Raw genomic sequence first — 16,884 nt, 5'->3', positions numbered from 1 at the left:
TTCGCTCTTGTTACCCAGGCTGGAGTGCAATGGTGCGATCTCGGCTCACCGCAACCTCCGCCTCCTGGGTTCAGGCAATTCTCCTGCCTCAGCCTCCTGAGTAGCTGGGATTACAGGCACGTGCCACCATGCCCAGCTAATTTTTTGTATTTTTAGTAGAGACGGGGTTTCATCATGTTGACCAGGATGGTCTAGATCTCTTGACCTCGTGATCCACCCGCCTCGGCCTCCCAAAGTGCTGGGATTACAGGCTTGAGCCACCGCGCCCGGCCTTGTTTTGCATTTTTAAACAAATCAAGAATGTAATTTTAACTTTTGCTTATGGTTATTCTTATGACTATATAGAAAGGGATGGAATCATATTTAGTTGACTTATACAATAACTAGACAAAGGAAAGGAAATGTTTACGTTTTAAAAAATTACTGTCAATTACATCTGTTATTCTTCAGATTATCCATAAAATAATATGAGTTTGGTTATTATATCAGAATATTCTAACCAAATCCTGAAAGTCTTATTAACTTAAAAAAACACCTGGTAAAGGCTGGGCATGGTGGCTCACACCTGTAATCCTAGCACTTTGGGAGGCTGAGGCAGGATGATAATTTGAGCGCAGGAGTTCTAGCCCAGTCTGGGCAACACAGGGAGACCCTGTCTCTATTTCAAAAAGTAAAAATAAAAATAACTGGTAAAGATGTACTCTTTGCACTGCAGTTTATAACATTTCATTTATTAAGAAAGATATCATCTCAGCTTTCATATTCAACATAGCTCTCAATTTATGACATAATTTTTATACTTAGTATTTTATCATTTCTTAATTTTATTATAAACTTGAAAAAAGAATATGGGGTCTGAAATCTGTTGAACATTTGTTCAGCTAGTTAGGTTTTTCTACATTAATCATATAAATTAATAGTACCTTTATGCAAGGATATATGAAGGGTGTTTTTCTTTATAAGAAAATTAGTTTAATCAGGTGAGCTGATACTTATGATTGTACATATTTCTATGATAAAATTGAGAGTAATTGTGGATGTTCTTTAGAGAACACATTTTGATTTTGACTTAGTATTAGGAAGCTAACAACATTATAATTTTTATTAAAAAATTAGACTCTTCCAGTTTTCTAAAGTACACTTTGAGGTCTTTTAAAATAAAATCATACTATTTACAATTGTATAATTTAAAATAATAAAAGAACAAAACCACTTTAAAAGAATAAACAGTATCAATAACAAAAAACCTCTGGCTCACCCAACTTTTGTTCTTAGAAGTTTTATATCACCAGTTCCACTTCATTTATTTTTGGCCATTTCAAACATTTTCTTACGACTGTGTAGAGGAGTGATTAGTTTAGTAACTAGATAAAGGATAATATTTTAAAATGTCTTTTAAATGTGGTTTATAGGTGATAGGATCAATGGTAAATAGAATTAAGATAAATCAATTAATTTAGGTATATTTTATAGTGGAACTTCAAAATGTTTATAAATGAAGCAATTCAGTGAAGAACATTGAAAGAAAATTGAAATGAATGGGCAAATTAATAAAGTGTCAAAGCAAATAATTGTCTAATTGTCTATGTTACTTTACTGTGATTATACCAGAAGTGCCTTTCAAAAGGTTAACTGTATTATGTGCTCATTGTGTTACTGAACTGCACAAAAATTTATTTGTTTTAATATTGTTTGAAATAAAATAAACATCTCACATAAAACATAATATACAAGGTTTTCTGTAAATTTTAAAATATAAATATGAAGCATTCTTTTTCAAAAACTGCTTTTGCTCACAGAAAAAGAAATTGAAAACAATCTTAGCACATTTAGTTTTCCATTACACAAATGTCAGTTTTTTCTTTGTAAGTTTAATGACAGGCTGGTATCACAGCTGCTTAGTTCAATACCATCTTTCTCTAATGTCTTCTGCCATACATACAGGGGACCACAAACTAATTAATAAGCCATGGATAGTCAAGAAGTTAAAATTTTTAAGTGAAAAATGCCAGTGTGCCACTTAATCAGATAATTTTATTTTCTTTGTATAGTTTATTTTAATTTCTTATTATATTTATATTTAATTTTATTTTCTCATTATATTTTCTTTTTTTTAGAGCAGTTTTAGGTTCTCAGCAAAATTGAACACATGCAAGATAGATCTATTTAATTTCGAAGCAATATGCTATTAGCCTAGATCATGATTTCTTTTGTCAAACTAGATTTTTCTTACAGAAATAGCACTGAAGTTCTATTGCAAATATCTTTGCCAATCACCTAAATTAAGACTGTAGATCATAGAACAGGTTAGATATATAACGAAGAACTCCAGCCAGTTAGTCAGATGGTGTTGCGTGAAACACTCCTTACTGGCCTTACATATTGAATTTTGCCATACCTAGATGCTGTAGAGGAACTACAAATGAAAGCAATAAAATTAGGATTGGCAGCGGTACAACCCTATGACTTTTCTGGTTAGTAAAGACATATACCATTCTCTTCCCACACCCATACCTAGCACTCAACTGATTGTTCTCTTCTCTCTCTCAGGTAATCATATTAATCTGTTAAATATCTACTTTTGATAACACTGTAGACTGAGTTAAGTACTACAGTAAATAGGAAAATTAATCATACCTGGGAGAATGAAAAATATATTCCAAATAGCTAGTTGAAGTGCAGTATATTGTAAGGGCCGTTAAAGTGACTCTAATAAAGTGCTTTGAGAGTTTAACAGAAGGAAAGATAATTTCCACATGGGATACTGAGGATGTGTTCTTAAAAGAGGTATTATTTGAAGCAAAGCCCTTAAGATAGTGATGAAAACTGAGGATAAGAAGGACACTTAAAGACAATAAATAGTATTAGCAAAGACTTAGAGATCAGAAAGAGTAAGGCACGTCTGAGAAATGGTAAATAGACCTGTATTTTTATGGCATGAGTTGTAATGTCTTCTTTTTCATTTCTGATATTTATTTGGGTTTTCTCTTTTGTTCTTAGTCTGGTTAATGTTTTGTCAGTTTTGCTTATCTTTTCAAAAAGCCAACTTCTTGTTTCCTTGATCTTTTGTATTTTTTTATTCTCTATTTCATTTATTTCTGCTCTGATTTTTATTATTTCTTTCTTTCTACTAATTTTAAGTTTTGTTTATTGTTGCTTTTCTAGTTCTTTAGGATGCATCATTGGGTTATTTATTTGATATTTAAAGGGACAGATAGACCCCAATAATAATAGTTGGGGACTTCAACACTCTACTCATAGCATTGGACCGATTATCTAGACAGAAAATCAACAAAGAAACATAGGATTTAAGCTGCACTTTAGAGCAAATGGTCTTAATAGACATATGCAGAACACATCATTCAACAGCTGCAGAATATATATTCTGATCAGCATATAGAACTTTTTCCAGAATAGACCATATGTTAGGCCACACAACAAGTCTCAACAATTTTTTAAAAATCACACTAAGTCTCTTTTCAGCCCACAATGGAACAAAACTAGAAATGAATCACACACACAAAAAATCCTTTGGAAACTGACAAATCATGGAAATTAAACAACATGTTCCTGAATGACCTATGGTTAATGAAGAAATTAAGAAGGATATTTAAAAATTTCTTGAAACAAATGAAAATAGAAACACAACATACCAAAATCTGTGAGATACAGCAAAAGTAGTACCAACAGGGAAATTTACAAGCAGAAATACCTACATCAAAAAAGCTCTGTATTTTTGGAGGAAAGGGGTAAGTACAGGAAAGTGGTTTGTTTGCCTAGAAAGATCTATGTGAATCAAATTATAAGTGGCCTTGAACACCAGCTGAAGGGCTCTAAGGTGTATGAATTACTTATGTGCCAGGTACTATATTAGATATACACACATCATTTCATCTTTGCAAAAAAAAAAAAAAAGGTTAAATGGCATTAGACCCATTTGTACATCCTTTGCTCAGAATCATAGAGCTTTGTAAGGCAGAATCAGGCTGAACTCTGCTCTCCTGGCTACAAGGTCCACATATTCCACAACACTACCATGGTCCTGTTAGACCAGATTCTGCAGACCATGGAGATCAGTGGCCATCAGATTTTATCAGTCTTACCTGGAAATGTCTGACCCTGATCCATCTCTGAGGCTTGTCATCTTTCATCCAATCTTCTGCAATAGCTTCCTCTTGGACTACAGGTTTTTCATTGTTCCTCCCTTTACTCATCCTTTCCATGCTGCCTGACTTATCTTTCTGTAAGATTTCATTTCCTGATCTTTAAGGGAGCAGCACTGTAAGCAGGGTAAACTGCTAATTGGCACCCACGGCCCTTCACACCCAGGCCCAACCTGTTTTTTGACTCTCACGTTGTAGGACTCCTGACTCCACCTATACTCCAGGCACACCAACCTTTTCACCACAGTGATAATATCATCCCTTTCATACAAGACGCATCAGAATTGGCAAAAAGGAGTGGAGGAATGAGGTAGAAGGGAAGTGAGGTATATTTTGGACTCTGAACCTTTGTTCTTTGTTTTCTCAGCTTGATGCCCTTGTTCTATCTACTTATATAGAGATATAAGTCCTGCCCCCTTGTCCCCTCTGTGAAACATTCTCTAACCATCCCCAGTAAGGATTCTTTGCTCTCACTTGTGTGTTCTTCTATTTGAACTTACAGGTGGTTACCTGCCCCTTTCCCTTCTAGAAAGTATTCTTCTTCTTTTTTTTTAATTGCATTTTAGGTTTTGGGGTACATGTGAAGAACACGCAAGATTGTTGCATAGGTACACACGTGGCAGCGTGATTTGCTGCCTTCCTCCCCTTCACCTATATCTGGCATTTCTCCCCATGCTATCTCTCCCCAACGCCCCACCCCCTGCTGTCCCTCCCCTATTTCCCCCAAACAGACCCCAGTGTGTGATGCTCCCCTCCCTGTGTCCATGTGTTCTCATTGTTCAACACTCGCCTATGAGTGAAAACATGCGGTGTTTGATTTTCTGTTCTTGTGTCAGTTTGCTGAGAATGATGGTTTCCAGGTTTATCCATGTCCCTACAAAGGACACGAACTCATCGTTTTTGATGGCTGCATAATATTCCATGGTGTATATGTGCCACATTTTCCCCGTCCAGTCTATCATCAATGGGCATTTGGGTTGGTTCCAGGTCTTTGTTATTATAAACAGTGCTGCAATGAACATTCATGTGCATGTGTCCTTATAGTAGAATGATCTATAATCCTTTGGATATATACCCAGTAATGAGATTGCCGGGTCAAATGGAATTTCTATTTCTAGGTCCTTGAGGAATCACCACACTGTCTTCCACAATGGTTGAACTAATTTACACTCCCACCAACAGTGTAAAAGTGTTCCTATTTCTCCACATCCTCTCCAGCATCTGTTGTCTCCAGATTTTTTAATGATCGCCATTCTAACTGGAGTGAGATGGTATCTCAATGTAGTTTTGATGTGCATTTCTCTAATGACCAGTGATGATAAGCATTTTTTCATACGTTTGTTGGCCTCATGCATGTCTTCTTTTGTAAAGTGTCTGTTCATATCCTTCCCCCACTTTTGAATGGGCTTGTTTGTTTTTTTCTTGTAAATCTGTTTTAGTTCTTTGTAAATTTTGGATATCAGCCCTTTGTCAGATGGGTAGACTGCAAAAATTTTTTCCCATTCTGTTGGTTGCCAATTCACTCTAATGACTGTTTCTTTTGCCGTGCAGAAGCTGTGGAGTTTGATAGGTCCCATTTGTCTATTTTGGCTTTTTTTGCCAATGCTTTTGGTGTTTTGCTCATGAAGTCCTTGCCTACGCCTATGTCCTGAATGGTTTTGAGAAAGTATTCTGAAATGCAAACACTGTCTTTTTCATCCTTGTATAACCAGTAATCTAACTAGTGTCTAGCACAGGGTCAATACTCACAGTACAGACATGACAGAGGCATATTTCTTGTTGCAAGGGTGGGTGACAGCCATCAGTGGGGACAGCTACAGGTCATATGCAGTGCAAGGCTTCCTTGCACTATGCAAAACAGAATATCATTTACTGGGAAGTTGGGCTGACCTCAGCAACCTCCTCATAAGCCCTTAGACTTGACCTTCTCCCTCTACTTTTTTGCTCTCATTCTAAATGTTAGCTGTCTTACAATAAGTTCTAACCCACTAGTCTTTATTTGCATCTCAAACTTCACTCCAATGTCTTTAAGTATCTTAACAAATAACAGGTTTTATTTTTAATTTATTTTGAATTTTAATTCTTTTAAAATCATATATATTCATACATACTTTATAGGCTGCTCTCTCTGGGGTTGTTCAGGCAAGTGGTTAACCATTGTTAAATAAAACCCTGTTGCCATTTGGCTTTCATGTGTGACTCTCTCTCTGGCCAACAAGAAAACACATGCTGCTGCTGTGTTGAGCTCTTTTGGTGGGTTTCCCACAGCAGAGCTTTTTGTACCATACATTCCTCTCTTTCTTAGAGCATCATGCACTTGGGAAGATGTAGGGGTCTGAGATGGAAATGGTCAGGCATAGTCCCCACTTGTACCTGCTCAGTCTCATCCACTTATGATTCAGGCCAGCCTCATTTGAGGAACTTCAGTCCATCTGTCACCTCTGAAAGTGTCTGAGCCCCGATAGTACCTGAATTTAGAAGGTAAATGAGCCCTTCTCAGTTCAATGGTGATTGTTAACACTCAATATTTGCTCCAAACAATATTTGCCCACAAGGGACATAACATCATTAAACCCAACATAAAACTAACAGCCCTCAAGTGCCTAAGACATCATATCTCCTTTAAAGGACACATTTTATCTCCTTAAAGAATTAACATTATCATCAATTTCCTTTTCCCAAAAGACAAAAGATAACTCTGACTGTTTCTAGAATACATTGGCTGTTGCCAAAACTGGATGCCTTTTTGCTACTGCTTCTTCCTTAGAATGATGGCTAAGTAGACTGTTCCAAAGCCCCTTAATTGGGCTTCTGTGTCTGCATTTCAAAGCCAGAAGTCCTCTGTATCACCTTCCCTCACTGCTAGATGCCCCAATTACTCATTAACCTTTCCCTTTTTACACAAAAGGGATGGATATACTTTAGGGGTCCTCAACCAAATCATAGCTCTCTTCCTCACCACCAAGACTGCTGCAATGTGGGAGTTCAGTCAGAGTGGTGGCAAAAATATTAAGGGAAAATTATTAGCAAAAGTTATACAATATAGTCGCAAACCTTCTTGGAAGGCCAAGAAATCTGCATAGTTTTAGTAGAAGTTTCAGCTGAGGGCAGCCTTATCCCCTTTACCTTTAGTTGATAAGAAAAGCAAATAGCTAGAGACTTTTGGGGAGTTTATCTGAATAACTTATTTATTCATGCGGTCCTATAAACTAACCTTTAATTATTCCTGATGTCTCTCTCTCAGGGGAAGGTCTACCAAAGATATTACCCACTAATGGTGTTTGCTGTAGGCCCCAGAATCTTTTAATCCCCACACTCTAGTTGTGTTGATTCAAAGCCTTTTTCATTTAACATGTGCTGAATAAAGGCCAGATGGTGAGGCCAACATGTCAGGGCTGGCAGCTGCTAACTCTTTACAGCACTCTCCTCAAGTGTCTGTGACTGGCCCGGACACCCCAGCATGCTCATATACTGCATATAGTGTCTGAGTGAATTTATTCATCTATCATTGAGTCAGGGTCTGCAGGACAGACCCCCACAGGGAGTGACCCTGACACGGCAAGGCTACAAAGAGTACAACCTTAGGTTCGCATTTTATAATTAAAAAAATACAAGGCTTCAAATAAAATTCAATCCAACAAGAAACATTAAAATGGAGGTCTTTCAAGAGCTTCTAGAAGGAGATGATGACATGAAGTAGACTGCTTTCCTAAGACAACTGCATGATGCCATCAGGTGGCTGACTTCTACCCAAGACACCAGAACAAGATCCCCTATGAGTCCTATTTTTAATTCCTTCCATATTCTCCCTTTGTGTCCTTCTCATTATCCTCATTGTCCTTTTGCATTCATAAGTACAAAAACTTTCTGAGACAGGCCTGCTCTTTTCGTTTTTGCCCTCCCTACCCTTCCTTTTCTATTCCCTATTTGCCTACCTTTAGAAAGGATGCTGAAAACTTTTGGATGGCTTGTACTGAAGAGACTATTCAATCTTAAAATCTTTCTTAAAAGTATTGCTTTTGGATGGGCACGGTGGCTCACGCCTGTAATCCCAGCACTTTGGGAGGCTGAGGCAGGCAGACCACGAGGTCAAGAGATTGAGACCATTCTGGCCAACATGGTGACACCCTGTCTCTACTAAAAATACAAAAATTAGCCGGGCATGTTGGCAGATGCCTGTTGTCCCAGCTACTTGGGAGGCTGAGGCAGGAGAATCGCTTGAACACGGGAGGCAGAGGTTGCAGTGAGCCAAGATCATGCCACTGCACTCCAGTCTGGTTGGCAGAGCCAGACTCCATCTAAAAAAAAAAAAAAACAATGAACCCGGTACTGCTTTTTTTTTTTTTTTTTGAGACGGAGTTTTGCTCTTGTTACCTAGGCTGCAGTGCAATGGTGCGATCTCGGCTCACCGCAACCTCCGCCTCCAGGGTTCAGGCAATTCTCCTGCCTCAGCCTCCTGAGTAGCTGGGATTACAGGCACGCGCCACCATGCCCAGCTAATTTTTTGTAGTTTTAGTAGAGACAGGGTTTCACCGTGTTGACCAGGATGGTCTCGATCTCTTGACCTCGTGATCCACCCGCCTCGGCCTCCCAAAGTGCTGGGATTACAGGCGTGAACCACCGCGCCCGGCCAAAAGTACTGCTTTTATTCATCCTTTTCTCTCTTGGATCAACCACCTGATATAGTTTGGATCTGTGTTCCCACCAAATTTAATGTTGAATTGTAGTCCCCAGTGTTGGAGCTAGGACCTGATGGGAGGTGGTTGGATCATTGGAGGGGACTTCTTGTGAACAGTTTAGCATCATTCCCTTGGTGCTGCTCTTGTGATAGTGAGTGAGTTCTCATGATATTTGGTTGTTTAAAAATGTGCAGCATCTGTGCCCTAACTCTCTCTTGCTCCTGCTCCTGCCATGTGAGATGCTTCACTCCTTTTTTACCATTCACCATGATTGTAAGCTTCCTGAGGCCTCCGCAGAAGCAGAATCTGCTGTCCTTCCTGTACAGCCGGCAGAACTGTGAGCCAACTAAACCTCTTTTGCCCAGGCTCAGTTATTTCTTCATAGCAGTGCAAGACTTGACTAATACACCATCTTCCCCCAAATTACTCTTCTCATTTAAAAAATCTTCACAGATATTGATTTAACTGTTTTCCTCTATGCAATGTTAGGAATCTCTTCCTATATTTTATATAAATCACACAAGTATCCAAATCGAATCTGAACCACTTTTGTAAAATGTCATTCTTATTTATCTCACAGTTTTACAGACAGCAATGTTCTACGCTGTAGTTTCTGGCTTTATATCATTTACTCTGTCAACTCTGATGACAGTACTTGTAACTATTAATCATTTTCCTGCAGATAATACAACATTATATGAAATAAGTTCAACATAGGGAATTGCCATGGGGACACTAAAGATTTACATATAGAAAAGTTCCAATCAAGTGATTTCTCTTGTAGCCATACCCTTTCCTTAACCTAGTATAGTGAAAGAGAATTGCTCCCACTTCACTTGGTTAGCCACAAAAGACAACTATTTCATTTATGGAAGAGGAAACTACTGGTGTCTCCTGGAACACTGGACAGGCTCGTGTTATTTAGCCAGTCTTGTCAACTCCTACCATATATGTAGCTCAACTACCTTCTTAAACTCTTTAAATTCCTCTCTGTCCCTTTCAATGCCCATCATTGGTCTTGATAATGCACTAGCACTAGTAACGGTGCCTCCTGAAAATGTAGAGGTTGACACCAAAATATTACTTCATTCTTCCTTTCACTGCTAGATCTGAGACACCCTTGAAAAGGAAGCTGAAATATTAGTAGGAAATCTCCAGAACTAAAAGCTGCATTTGATCACATTTAAGGTCACTTTTTTTGCCTGGAGCAGCTACAGTATGGGATACTCAGAGTGAAAAGAAACTCTCACATCTTCCATGCTCTAATGCATTGCAAACAACCAAATAAAGAACTTCATTCTTCCCCTGCTGGAATTTCAAAAGACTCAACACACAGAGCTCCACCACTGGCATTCAATATGGCCTTGGCATCTAGAGGTGAGACATGCTTTGTTTGGAAGTAGCTGCTGCATGATTATTACCCAAAATGTCTCTGATCTTTACATCATAAATGAGAATATTCAGCTGCTAATGAGGAAATGTATGCTGCTGCCAACACAGTCCTAACTCAATAAAAAAGACCTCATCACATCGATTTCCTGGAATCCACTAGATTGGTTGCTTCCTCGCCTCAAGTCTTGATTTCCCTTCTTAACACACCTGTTGTAGTTATCCTTCCGCTTTTGCTTATAAGGATCCTGCTGATTAAATGCCTTGTCTCCAGAACCCCTCTCAGCTCTAGATCACCATCAGAGCATAATACAGGCATACCTCAAAGACATTGTGGGTTTTGTTTCAGACTACCTTAATAAAGCAAACATTGCAATAAACCAAGTCACAAATGTTTTTTGGTTTCCCAGTGCAAATAAATGTTTTATTTATACTCTACTGTACTTTTTATGTGTGCAATTGCATTGTGTCTAAAAAAACCCAATGTATACACCTTAAAAATACTTTATTTTTAAAATATGCTACCGATCATCTGAGACTTCAACAAATTGTATCTTTTTGCTAGTTAAAGGTCTTGCCTCAGTGTTCATGGCTGTTGACTTGATCAAAGTAGTGGTTGCTGAAGGTTGAGGTGGCTGTGGCAATTTCTTAAAATACAATTACAATGAAGTTGGCTGCATCAATTGCTTCTTTACAAAAGATTTCTCTATAGCATGTGATGCTTTTTGGTAGCATTTTACCCACAATAGAACTTCTTTCAAAATTGGAGTCAATCCTGTCAAACCTGGCAGTTGCTTTACCCATTAAATTTATGCAATATTCTAAATCCTTTGCTGTCATTTCAACAATGTTCACAGTAACTTCTCATCCAATCAGGTTTCACCATGAGATTGTAGCAATTCAGTCACATCTTCCGGCTCAACTTCTAATTCTAGTTATCTTGCTATTTCCACCATATGTGCAGTTACTACCTCCACTGTAATCTTAAACCACTCAAAATCATCCATGAGGGTTGGAATCAACTTCTAAACTCCTGTTAATGATGATATTTTGGCCTCGCCCCATGAATTGAGAATAGGTTTTTTTTTTTTTTTTGATGGAGGCTTGCTCTGTCACCCAGGCTGGAGAGCAATAGCATGATCTCGGCTCACTGCAACCTCCGCCTCCTGGGTTCAAGTGATTCTCCTGCCTCAGCCTCCAGAATAGCTGGGATTATAGACATGCACCACCATGCCCGGCTAACTTTTGTGTATTTTTGGTAGAGATTGGGTTTCATCATGTTGGCCAGGCTGGTTTCGAACTCCTGACCTCAAGTGATCCATCCATCTCAGCCTCCCAAAGTGCTAGGATTACAGGTGTGAGCCACCATGCCTGGCCAGGAACCATCTTAATGGCATCTAAAATGTTGAATTTTTTCAACTTACTTTTCCTAGATCCATTGGATGAAGCACCCCCTATGGTAGCCATAGGTTTATGAAATATTTTTTTTTCTTTTTTTTTTTTTTCCTTTTCCTCTTTTTTTTGAAAGAGACTTTCACTCTGTCACCGAGGCTGGAGTGCAGTGGTGTGATCTCAGCTCACTGCAACATTCATCTACTAAGCTCAAGTGATTCTCCTGCCTCAGCCTCCTGAACAGCTGGGATTACAGGTGTGCACCACCACACCCAGCCTAAAATATCTTTCTTAAATAATAAGATTTGAAAATTACTCCTTGATCCATGGGCTGCAGAATGGAGCCCATGGAGCTCATGGAGCCCACTTAGGTATTAAGTCTGGCAGTGGATAAACTTCCTGATGTGCTGCTGGATTTGGTTTGCCAGTATATTATTGAGAAGTTTTGCATGGATGTTCACCAAGGATATTGGCTTGAAGGTTTTTTGTTGTTGTTGTGTCTCTGCAGGTTTTGATATCAAGATGATGCTGGGTTCATAGAATGAGTTAGGAAGGAGTCCCTCCCCCTCAGCATTTTGGAATAGTCTCAGCAGGAATGATCCCAGCTCTTCTCTGTATATCTGGTAGGATTCAGCTGTGAATCTATCTAGTCCTGGGATTGATTTATTTATTTGGATGGTAGGCTATTTATTACTGATTCAATTTCAGACTTCTTTATTGATCTGTTTAGGGATTCAATTTCTTCCGGATTCAGTCTTGGGAAGGTGTATGTGCCCAGGAATTTACTCATTTCTTCTAGATCTTCTAGTTTATGTCCACAGAGGAGCTTATAATATTCTCTGATGGTTGTTGTATTTCTGTGGGGTCAGTGGTAATATCTCCATTGCTATTTCTAATTGTGTTAATTTGGATATTCTTTCTTTTCTTCTTTAATAGTCTAGCTGGTAGTTTACCTATTTTGTTAATTTTTCCAAAAATCATCTCCTGAATTCATTGATCTTTTTAATGGTTTTTTTTTTTGTTTTTTTTTTTTTGTATTTCAGTCTCCTTCAGTTAATCTCTGATTTTGGTTGTTTCTTGTCTTCTAGTTTGAGGTTGGGTTTCTCTTGGTTCTCTAGCTCTTTTATTAGGTTGGTGAAAATATAATTGCAGTTCTTGTATTGTTGGAATTTGCTGTTTGATATTGGAATACATTCTTAAATAAATGTGGTTATGTTATACGTTGTTTTAATGCACATTAAAATTGCTGCCCTTTGGATGGGGTTTTTTTGCTTTTATATTCTTTGATATCCTTGCGGGTTTGACTGTGGTGTAAGCTGGGTTTAGTTGACTGGTTTTCTTTCTGGAAGATTTCAGGGGACCAAAGCTCAGCTATGTACTCTTGGACTGCTTGCTGTAATCCTGGAGGTCTGGTACCAGGCCCATGGCTTTGTTCTCTGGTCCCTCGAGGTTAAGCACCTACTGCACCTTAGAAGTGAAGGTGCTCCCAGTCTGCTGGTAACAAAACTCTGATGAGGAGTGACAGCCAAAGCACTTCATCAGGGTGGTGGCAGTGAAATCAATGCCTGCACATGTATATCAGGAACAGCTATCTATTCAGTGGTGTCCAGACAAAACTATTAAAACCAACTGTAGCTATGGCAAATTATTAATGAATACAAATTACCAAAAAATGTAAATTTTGACATCAAAATAATACAATGTGGGTGGGAGGGGTGAAAGTGTAGAGTTATATGCAATTAAAGGCAAGTTATTATCAGATTAAACTGTTTTAAGGATAAGCTATATTATGTAAGCCTCGTGGTAATCACAAAGCAAAAAATCATAGTAGTTATTACACACAATATAAAAAGAAAGAACAAAAAGTATACAACCACAAAAAGCCAACAAACCACAAAGGAAGATAAGAGAGGAAGAAGGAAGCAAAAGACCTATAATACGAACAGAAAAGAAATTACAAAATGGCAGTAGTAAGCTCTTATCTATCCATAATGACTTTCAATATAAATGGATTATACTGTACAGTAAGATACATAGAGTGGCTGAATGGATTTTTTTAAAAAGCAAGATATAATCATACGCCACATACAAGAGACTTACTTTAGTAATAAGGACACACATAGACTGAAAGTGAAGGGATTGAAGAGATATTCCATGCAAATAGAAATGAAAAGAGAGCAAGGGTAGCTATACTTATATCAGACAAAATAGATTTAAGTTAAATACTATAAAAGAGAAAAAGAAGGTCATTACATAATAACAAAGAAGTTAAATCACCACAAAGATATAACAATTGTAAATATACACCCACCTAAAATTAGAGCACCTAAATATATAAAGCAATGACTAAGTGATCTAAAGGAAAAAATAGAATGTAATAATATTACAGTAGGGGTTCTCAATAGCCCGCTTTCAATAATGGACAAATAATCTAGACAGAAAATCAAAAAAGAAACCGTGAACTTGAATTACACTTTAGACTAAATAGACCTAAAAGAAATATACAGAACACTGTATCCAATAGCAAGAAAATAAACATCTTTCTCAGGTGCACATGGAACATTCTCCAGGATAACCCATATGTTAATGCACAAAACAAATCTTAACAAATTTAAGAGAATTGAAATCATGTCAAGTATCTTTTGAGATCACAATGGCATGAAACTAGAAATCAATAACAGGAGACATCTTGGAAAACATACAAATGTGTTGAAATGAAACAACATGCTCCTAAACAACCAACAGTTAAAGAAAAAAGCAAATAGAAAATAAAAAATTACCTTGAGGCCGGGCGCGGTGGCTCACGCCTGTAATCCCAGCACTTTGGGAGGCCGAGGCAGGTGGATCACGAGGTCAAGAGATCGAGACCATCCTGGTCAACATGGTGAAACCCCGTCTCTACTAAAAAATACAAAAAATTAGCTGGGCATGGTGGCGCTTGCCTGTAATCCCAGCTACTCAGGAGGCTGAGGCAGGAGAATTGCCTGAACCCAGGAGGCGGAGGTTGTGGTGAGCCGAGATCGCGCCATTGCACTCCAGCCTGGGCAACAAGAGCGAAACTCCGTCTCAAAAAAAAAAAATAAATAAATAAATAAAATAAAAAAAATTACCTTGAGACAAACAGAAATGGTAAGACAATATATCAAAACTTATGGGAGGCAGCAAAAGCAATCTTAAGAGGGAAATTCATAGCAATGAACACCTACATCAAAAAGAAAAAGAGAAAGTTTACAAATAATCTAATGTTACCACTCAAGAAACTATAAAAATAAGAATAAACCAAGCCCAGTGATAGAAGAGAGGAAATAATAACAATCCAAGCAGAAATAAATAGAGACTAGAAAAACAATGGAAAATGTCAACAAAACTAAGTTTGTTTTTTGAAATGACAAAGTTGACAAACCCTAGCTAGACTAACTAGGAAAACAAGAAACTACTCAATAAGATCAGAAATGAAAGAGGAGACATCACAATATACATTGCCTATATATACTATAATAGACATATATATGCACACACAAATAAATTGGTGACAGACCACATTAATAAAGGATAAAAATCATATAATGTTTTCAACATATACAGAAAAAACATTTGAAAAAATTGAACATCCTTGTATGATAAAACTCTTAATGAATCGGGTATAGGTATAGAGGAAATGTACCTCAACACAATAAAGTCTACATATGACAAATCTTTAGCTAACATAATTCTCAACAGTAAAATGTTGAAAGCTTTTCCTCTAAGATCAGTGATAAGACAAGTATACCTACTCTCACCACTTCTTTTCAATATAGTACTGGAAGTCCCAGCTAGAGCAATTAGCAAGAGGAAAAATTTAAAGCCTAACAGGAAGTATTGGGAAAACTGGAAATTAGACCCTTACCTCTCACCATGTACAAAAATCGACTAAAGTGAATTAAGCACTTAAATATAAGACCTGAAACAATAAAATGACTAGAAGAAAACATAAGGGAAAAGCTTCATGACATTGGTCATTTACATCTAATATTTTACTGTTACAAAAAGATCCTCCAAAGAGCATACCTATACATATTTCTTTGGTCCATGTGCATGCATTAATCTAGGCACGTACTTATATCCAAAAGGTACTGGGTTACAGAGTATGTAGATCTTCACCTTTACCAGATATTACTTGTTTTCAAAAATAGTTATAATAATTACAATTCGGCCAGAAATTCAGACAACTCTCATTTTCCTACATCCTTGACTTACATTTTTGTCAATTTATGGAAACTTGCTTCCAAAGCCCAAGGAAGCTTGGAGACCAAAGAGGCTGACAAATCCAATCTCTCAGAAGGAAAGAATAGAGACAAACAAAAGCAACCTCTGTACTTGCCCTGCAGAAAGTATTATTTATCTAGCAAGCTTTTAAGGTAAAGACAAGTGCAACTGGTTAGCTCTTAAACAATTGTAACCACTGGGGACATTAGATAAGCATCTTTATGAGGGGTTATGGATGTTATGAGCATTGTTTAAAGACCTTTGCTGCAGAACACCTTGGTGTGCAGGCGTCCAACATCAGTCCTCATGATAGTTTTGCTTCAAGATGGTGTCACTCTTGCCAGGAAACAGGCCGTTTTTCTACACAGTCTAATGGATGTGAAATGTTATTTTAACTTGCATTTTTCTGATGAGTACAGAAAGTTTGGCTTGCTTTTCATATTTTTTCCATTTTTCTATTGTGTTATTGTTCTTATTATATCTTTGTAAATTTTAGAAATACTTGCCTCTATTTTATATTTTCCAAGATTGCGCTTTAACTTTAATTTTCTTATATAGTCAATTTTTAATTAACTTTTTTCATGTTTTATGAAACCCTTCTGACAGCCAAAGTTATGAACATATGTTTCTATATTTTCTTGTCAAAGTATTACATTTTGCCTTTCGTATTTACAAATTCACTTTACCTGTTTATTTTTGTGTGCAATGCCAGGTTAAAAAAAAATTTCTATGTGAACAGTCAATTATTCTGGCACCACAAGTTCCTACTTACAAGGCTACTTGTCTATTTAATCATGCTCAAAAGCAGCTCAGCCTTTTCATGTCTTTCATCACATCCTTTATTGCTTACCTCTCACCACACCCTTTTACAATAGCGTTATTTTCTTGTTAAACCAGATTATTCACTGCATTTGCTCTTCTTGCAATATGCTAAAACTGTTCGTGCTTTCTCTACGAGTCAAGTTTTTGCCTTTAAGGAAAATTACTAAATTTAAATCTCTTGTGAAAAAGACATT

Source organism: Sapajus apella, unplaced genomic scaffold (assembly GCF_009761245.1).
Source record: "Sapajus apella isolate SASKATOON/1434 unplaced genomic scaffold, GSC_monkey_1.0 scaffold35, whole genome shotgun sequence".
In the NCBI taxonomy this organism is placed as follows: Eukaryota; Metazoa; Chordata; class Mammalia; order Primates; family Cebidae; genus Sapajus; species Sapajus apella.
This window is presented reverse-complemented; position numbering follows the sequence as displayed.